Below are 8,652 nucleotides of genomic sequence, written 5' to 3'. Positions count from 1 at the left end.
GTCCTGGTAATCCGTCTGGCCCCGCAGCCTTGTGTATGTTGACCTGTTTAAAAGTCTTTCTCGCCGGCTACGGAGAGCGTGATCACACAGTCGCCTGGAACAGCTGATGCTCTCATGCATGCCTCAGTGTTGCTTGCCTCAAAGCGAGCAAAGAAGTGATTTAGCTCATCTGGTAGGCTTGTGTCACTGGGCAGCTCGCGGCTGTGCTTCCCTTTGTAGTCTGTAATAGTTTGCAAGCCCTGCCACATAAGACGAGCGTCGGAGCCGGTGTAGTATGATTCAATCTTAGCCCTGTATTGACGCTTTGCCTGTTTGATGGTTCGTCGCAGGGCATAGCAGGATTTCTTGTCAGCTTCCGGGTTAGAGTCCGGCATCTTGAAAGCGGCAGCTCTACTCTTTAGTTCAGTGCGAATGTTGCCTGACTGATGTGGCCAGTGACTGATTGAGGACAATGCCATCGGAAGAATCCCGGAACATGTTCCAGTCTGTGCTAGCAAAACAGTCCTGTAGTTTAGCATCTGCTTCATCTCACCACTTTTTTATAGACCACTGATGTCACTGGTGCTAGAGTCACTGGTGCTTCCTGCTTTAATTTTTGCTTGTAAGCAGGAATCAGGAGAATAGAGTTGTGGTTTCTGTGTGTGGAGTACAGGTGATCTAGAATTGTTTTCCCTCTGGTTGCACATTTAATATGTTGATGGAAATTTGGTAGAACTGATTTAAGTTTCCCTGCATTAAAGTCTCCGGCCACTAGGAGCGCCGCCTCTGGGTGAGTGGTTTCCTGTTTGCTTATTTCCTTATACAGCTGACTGAGTGCTGTCTTAGTGCCAGCATGTGTCTGTGGTGGTAAATCAACAGCCACGAAAAGTATAGCTCAAAACTCTCTAGGCAAGTAATGGCCTGCAATTTATCACAATATACAATATACCAAATCTAGAGACTTCCTTAGATTTCGTGCACCAGCTGTTGTTTACAAATATGCACAGACCGCCCCCCCTCGTCTTACCAGAGTGTGCTGTTCTATCTTGCCGGTGCAGCGTGTATCCCGCTAGCTGAATATCCATGTCGTCATTCAGCCACGATTCCGTGAAACAGGATATTACAGTTTTTGATGTCCCGTTGGTAGGATATTCGTGATCGTACCTCGTCTAGTTTATTGTCCAATGATTGCACGTTGGCGAGTAGTATTGACAGTAACGGCAGCTTTCCCACTCGCCTTCTCCGGGTCCTGACCAGGCATCCGGCTCTTTGTCCTCTGTACCTGCGTCGCTTCCTCTTGCAAATAACGTGGATGTTGGCCTTGCCGGGTGTTTGGAGGATGTCTTGTGCGTCTTGTTGGTTGAGGAAAAAACGGTTGCAGAAACATGTACAAAATAAGTTACAAATTACGCGAAAAAGAAGACATAATAGCACAATTGGTTGGGCGCCATAAAACTGCTGRCATTTCTTCCGGCACCATTTTGTCTGTTTGCAAATGCAACGTATTTCTATGCGAAAACAGAAACAGTTTATTAATTCCTTATCAATTTTAGTAGACACTCTTATGCAGAGCAACTTACAGTAGTGAGGGTGTACATTTTCATACTGGTCCCCATGGGAATTAAACCCACAACCCTAGCATTGCAAGTGCCATGCTCTACCAGCTGAGCCACATCATCACATCACATCATCACAAACCACTTGCTGTCTRAATGTACTCAATTACTGTATTGTGCGTTGTTTTTCTTCATGGTGATGGAAAGTCAACAGGTACAAACCTAGATGACCAGCCCATGTACAATACAATAATGTAGATTTACTTGAAGTGGTTTGTAAGGATGGTAAATTAATACTGAACAAAAAGTGGTTGTTTTCCATTGTCACGCCCTGGCCTTAGTATTCTTTGTTTTCTTTATTATTTTAGTTAGGTCAGGGTGTGACATGGGGAATGTTTGTGTTTTATCGGTTTTGGGTGGTTWTATGGTAAAGGGGGTGTTGGGTGTAGTGTATGGGTTTGTGTTGAGTGTATGTGTCTAGCTGTGTCTATGTTGGGTGTAAGTTGTCTAGGAGAGTCTATGGTTGCCTGAATGGGTTCCCAATTAGAGACAGCTGATTTCTGTTGTCTCTGATTGGGAGCCCTATTTAAGGTAGCCATAGGCTTTCGTTTGATTTGGGTAATTGTCTATGTCAGAACGTTTGTAGCCTGTTGTATGTGCACGACGTTTATTAGCTTCACGATCGTTTTTGTTTTGGTTAGTTTGAAAGTGTGTTTTGTTTCATTTTGCCTTCTTCAATAATAAAAGAAGATGGCTTATTTTCCAAATGCTGCGTTTTGGTCCGTCAATCCCCCACACGATCGTGACATCCATGTTATTTTATCAAGAAAAATATTTCATTTGATGTGGATGTTTTGTGTCTTTCCCCATAACTTTGCATATTTTGATGTAAACGTTTGAGGACAGGGTTTTGTTTTTTCTGGGGCCTGTTGCACAAAACTAGGATAAGGGATTAAGCCAGGATATCTTGGTGATCCTGGCTCAATTGATCCGTAATCCGGTTGCACTAAAGATGGATAGGGGGCAGGAGGATATGTTATGGTATAAATTACCATGGAGATTTATTCTGTGGAGCTAGCCTGCTCCAGACCAGGCTAAATTCCAGGATCTATTTAATCTCATCCCTAATGTCAGTCAGCAGTCACCACAAATGGAAACCAATAGTTATTTCACTGCTCACTATACATTGTTATCACATATAACTAGACCCACTTTAGTCATTTAAACGTTTGTGATCATTAATTTCAATGATTTGGATAAAAAATGATTTTAGATGATGTTGCTATCATTAGATAATTTACAGTTTCCCATAGACTATAAGGCTATATATAAAATGATAGAATATTAGGGCCACAGAGGGGAAAAAAACACAAGTCATAATTTGTAACCAGTTGTTTAAAGAGGACAGTTGTTAAAATGACAGATGTGGGGCATTTCGTGAAATTGTACTTCAGTATGGTTTCATAAACAAAGACATGCTGAGTGTGCCAGAATATTAAGTATTCACATTGTCATAAGTAATCAAAACTGTAAAACAATATGTAGCTTTTCTGCAGAAAGAACCAGCCTCATAAATCTATGACTTTATCCTTTTTCTTCAGTGTGGCCCTAGTACTCTGTCATATAAACAAATACACATTCCATATGAATATAAAACACAAATGTGTAACATTATGTTCCTTTATTGAATAAGGACAAAACAAAGCAGGTAAACCATCAGCTCCTTTCGAAACTGAAGTCACAGTGACTCTACAAGATGGAAAGCACAAGAATCCAAGCATATTATACAAAATGATACATACACATTCAAAGGTCTGTATATAACACACCTGCATGTCTGCACACTAAATAAATGCAGGACAAATCCATACACATCAACTGAACAGACAAATGATGGATGCAGTAGCCTCCCTGCAGCCTTGTATTACACACAGTATACCGCACAACATCATATAAGAGGCCAAATTCGTCAAAAAACGAACCCAAAAAAACCCAAATTCCTCTGCCACCGCAGGACATATTTAACCAAAATTGAAAGCACACATACTAACTAAAATAATTCAACACATATTGGTCCCTCAGCAGCCGACCACTGTCGTCATCGGGGAAGATTGCCGGATTGTCCCAGTCCATGGCTGGTGGCACTCTGGGGGCCCTCTCCTTCCTCAGGCAGGCCACATTGTGGAGGACAGCCACAAGCCACAGTAATATCACATGCCCTAACAGGGCTGACCCTTAATTTGTGAAGCGTGAAAGCTGCCTTCAGGGGCCAAAGGTCATTTCAACTCTGGCCCTGGTCCTGGCATGGGCATGGTTGTAGGCCTGCTGTGCTTCCTGGGGGTCTGTGAAAGGTGTCAGGAGAAAAGGCTGGCAGCCATACCCCTGTCTCTCCCGCAACACACCAGAGAATTCACCTGTCAACACAAAATCTCATCATTACCTACCTCATAAACACAGTGATATTCTTGACACAGCCATGATGGTATAAAATAGGGGTTGTGTGGCCTTACCTTGTGATAGGCCACTTGATAGATTTCAGAGGCCCGAAGATTCTGGAGTCATGGACTGAGCCAGGCCATTTTGCCACAACATTGCTGATCACACACGTCAGCATTGCAGACCATCTGAAAATCATAAGATGAGGAATATTACAACCAATCAATGCACATCACTGGCAATGCAGAGTGTTCGTCAATGGACAATATCAAAAATTTTGTTCACCTGAACATTAATGCCTGTGAAAGGATTTCCTAGTCAACAAATCGGCCTCACTGGCACCTGAGGGGGCTTTTTATCCTTATGTGTTGCAGTCCACTGCACCAATGACATTGGGGAAACCTGCATCACACAAAGTAAATGAGTATATCCTATATGTTGTAACAGTTGTCCGTATTTGTAGATCTCTTACCTGCAATCCTATAGACTCCTCTTTGATGTACAGGTCTATCTAACCTGTGCCAGGCGAAGGAGATGAAGACATCTGCTAAGCTTTGATAGCCAGACACACACTCCTTATTGTGCGGCAAATGTTGGCCTTGTTCAGCTGTTCGCATCCCCCACTGAGATACAGGAAGGCTCCATACTAGCAAAAAGCGCAAGGCCACACAACATTTGCTCCACACTCAGTGCATGGCTCCGTGCAGTGCGGTGCTTAATCCTGGGACCCAGTAGTCTGCATAGATACCTGATCCATCTGCAGAACACTGTATCTTTCATATAGATGGTCCTCAGGGAAGGCCAGTGGGTCCCCACGAACCGGTCCCTGAAGACCCTTTCTCGCCTGAAGGCTTCCTCAGCACAAGTGCTTCTTCATCCACCACATCTGTCGCACGAATGGGCATGCCATTGTCAGAGCAGAAAGGAACACACAATTTTGGGCCTTCATATAGCTAGTGGCCACACCTGGTGCTGGGGGGGTGGGCAAAAGAGGGCGATGCCTTATAACGATGACTTGGTTGTACTGATTGCTGGGAAAATAAAAAAAACCTTAGAAAGATGCCACCGTCCTGTGTGCTCACAATAAGAGCTCATATGTCATGGCTCACTTGACTTTACGAGAATTATACCTAACTTTTATTTTGAGCTTTGTCATCTTCTTGGAGCTGGGGGAGGAAGAAAATAATGATTAATACATTTGTGTTACAGTTAGCATACAGTGTACATTGAAGGCATATCTCACCTCCTCTCAAGTTTTTTATTTCAAGGTCCAGTTTCCTAATTGTCCTCTTTTTTATTCGGACTCCAGTGCAAGATTTTCCATCTTTTCTTCTTGTACTGAATGTCTATGTCTGCCAGTTCTATTTGGCGCCGGAGGTGGTTGCCATACAACTTTCTGATAGCTTGTGAGCTCTGTGAACACAATACAATTAGCGCAGCTGGAATTTGGCAGGATGTGTGTCCTTTTATTAATACGCACTATGTTGCCAGGCTGTTTTCCCACTGATATAGCATCTGGGTCCTGTAAAAGAATTGATTTTTTTTGATTTTGATGAGGACTCCTCACCATTGTAGAAGGTAAATAGTACTTGCACAGTCTAACATGATACCCTCATGCCTTCTGGAATCCAGAGAGATGGTCTCCTCCTCATCATCGTCTCCATCATGTGCTGTTGCTGCTGCACTGGGCGCCTTCACCCTATCACATTTAATCGGATTCATATTGAAGCTAGTAGACAAGACATGCCAGGCCTACAGTATGCCTTGATGGAGTACTCACTGGATCAGCATCGTCTGGTGCTTGTGCTGGTGCTCTAACAGGACACAGTGCTGCCAGACACTGCAAGGCAATAGGTAAACCAAAGTCAGACAGTCCAAAATTGATTCAATATGAATGTGGTTGTATCCCATGTAGAGATGAAGGACATACCTTGAATGAAGCGGTGGCATCTGGGAGGAACTACATGCTCGTCTCTTTCCCCCCAGGGATCCCCTCTAAGACGGGCCTGCTTTATTAGCTCCAAGGCCATGTCCCTCTGCTGGGTAAGGTCAGCCTTTGGTGACCCACCACCCGTGCCTTGTCTCGTGGGTATTCTTTTTCACTGCTAAAACAGTACAGACAATGGCGTGGCAGGCACCTTCTGGGTACAATATATGCTTGTCTTTGTTAAATATTAGTCAGAGGGACCATACCATTCTGCAGAATGTTCTTGTATTTATTTTGACCTGCTTGCCATGTCCGTTTTGGCCCGTTCATGTTTAATCTACACACACACACACACACACACACCACACACATTTAATGGAGTCACACTGCAAAAAATTACTTGGTATTTTGTCTTGTTTTCAGTAAAAATATCAAAAAATTATCATAGCTTTATACAGTGTGATGGAGTTACTTTACACAATTTCACTCATATCTGCAGTGCATTTCAATTAAAAATTTAACCGTTTCATAATTACAGTACAACTGCATTTTTGGAGATGTGAATTAAATATTTTTAATTGTAATTGTGATGTTTCAGCGGCGGTGAGTGTGTAATTGTGCCTACTTACGCATTCAGGCGGTCTGCAATACTTTGCCACGCGTTTCTCTTTGCTTTATCACTGTGGCGGGTTGTTGCCTTTCTTCTTAATTATATCTTTTACCTCCTCGTATGCCTCCATGAGGATTTGTGCCTTCCGACGGGGAAAAGTACCCGGCTCTAGTTGCCCATTCGCGTAATCAGCTTAATCTAACGTATCTGTGGCGGGGTCTATTTGAGTGAGCCGTGAGCGCGCACCTATCCAGGATTGGTTTCACCTGGCTTAATGAATCCGTGTCTGCTCATCCTGGCTTGGTCTTTGTGCAACCAATTAAGCCTGGACGCACATGTTTTGGCTTCATTGAGCTCAGCTGAGTCATTTATCCCGGATGTCTTAATTCTACTTTTGTGCAACAGGCCCCTGGATTCCATTAGAATGACAACACAGAGAAAGAGACAGGGCAACAACTCTTACAATTCTAATACAAAACTATTGAATCCTGCAAAATACTGTTCTTAATTATACAACTACCTATTGTGCCAAAGTGTAGATGCAGATTTTTTTTTTGCTTGCTCTACAGATGTCTATATCAGTCTGCTAATACTAATAAAGGCCCAGTGCACTACTTTTATTTAAAAAAAKAAACATTTTTCCTTCAAAAATAAATGTGTATAAATATTTGTTGAAAATTCTTATTTTTCAGGGGGTGCTGCAGCACCCTCAGCACCCCTACTTCCCACGGCTAAGGATGTAGGTAGGGGTAAAAGTGACTAAGTGATCAGGATAGATAATAAACAGAGTTGCAGCAGCGTATGTGAAGAGTGATTGTGTGTGTGTTTGGCATCTATATGCGTGTGAGCGTATGTTGTGTTTGTGTGTGTGTGTGTGTATATGTGTGTGTTGGAGTGTCAGTGTAGTATGTGTGAGTGTGTGGGTAGAATCCAGTGAGTGTGTATAGAGCTGTCGCAGGAGAGTCCGTGTTTAAAAGGGGGTCAATGCAAATAGTCAGGGTGACCATTTGATTAAATGTTCAGCACTCTTATGGCTTGGGGGTAGAAGCTGTTCAGGAGCCTTTTTGTACCAGAGTTGGCGCTCTGGTACTGATTGCCGTACGGTAGCAGAGAGAACACTATATGACATAGGTGGCTGCAGTCTTTGAAATGTTTAGGGCCTTCCTTTGACACCACCTGGTATAGAGGTCCTGGATGGCAGGAAGTTTGGCTCCAGTGATGTACTGGGCCTTACGCACTAAACTCTGTAGTGCCTTATGGTCAGATGCCAAGCAGTTGCCATACCAGGCGGTGATGCTCTCAGCCTTCTGAGGGAGAAGAGGCATTGTCATGCCCTCTTCACGACTGTGTGGGTGTGTTTGAACCATGATAGGTCCTTAGTGATGTGGACACTGAGGAACTTGAGGCTCTCGGCCCGCTCCACTAAAGCCCCGTTGATGTTGAATGGGGGAGGTTGTTGTCCTGGCACCACACTGCCAAGTCCTGAGCTCCTCCCTATAGCCTGTCTCATCGTCGTCGGTGACCATAAATGTCACCGTCATGTCATTGGCAACCTTAACACTTATTTTTCTAAAAACTTCTTAAAGCATTGTTGGTTAAAGACTTGTAAGTAAGCATTTTTATTTATTTATTTATTTCATCTTTATTTAACCAGGTAGGCTAGTTGAGAACAAGTTCTCATTTACAACTGTGACCTGGCCAAGAATAAAGTAAAGCAGTTTGACACATACAACAACACAGAGTTACACATGGAATAAACAAACATACAGTCAATAATACAGTAGAAAAAAAGCCTATATACAGTGTGTGCAAATGAGGTAAGATAAGGGAGGTAAAGCAATAAATAGGCCAAGGTGGCGAAGTAATTACAATATACCAATTAAACACTGGAGTGATTGATGTGCAGAAGATGAATGTGCAAGTAGAGATACTGGGGTGCAAAGGAGCAAGATAAGTAAAGAAAATACAGTATGGGGATGAGGTAGTTGGATGGGCTATTTACAGATAGGCTATGTACAGGTGCAGTGATCTGTGAGCTGCTCTGACAGCTGGTGCTTAAAGCTACTGAGGGAGATATGAGTCTCCAGCTTCAGTGATTTTTGCAGTTCGTTCCTGTCATGTTTTGTCATTGATCATCATGTCTT

Source organism: Salvelinus sp. IW2-2015, linkage group LG16, assembly GCF_002910315.2.
Source record: "Salvelinus sp. IW2-2015 linkage group LG16, ASM291031v2, whole genome shotgun sequence".
Lineage (NCBI taxonomy): Eukaryota > Metazoa > Chordata > Actinopteri > Salmoniformes > Salmonidae > Salvelinus > Salvelinus sp. IW2-2015.
The sequence above is the reverse complement of the archived record's forward strand: the minus strand, read 5'-3'. Positions refer to the sequence as shown.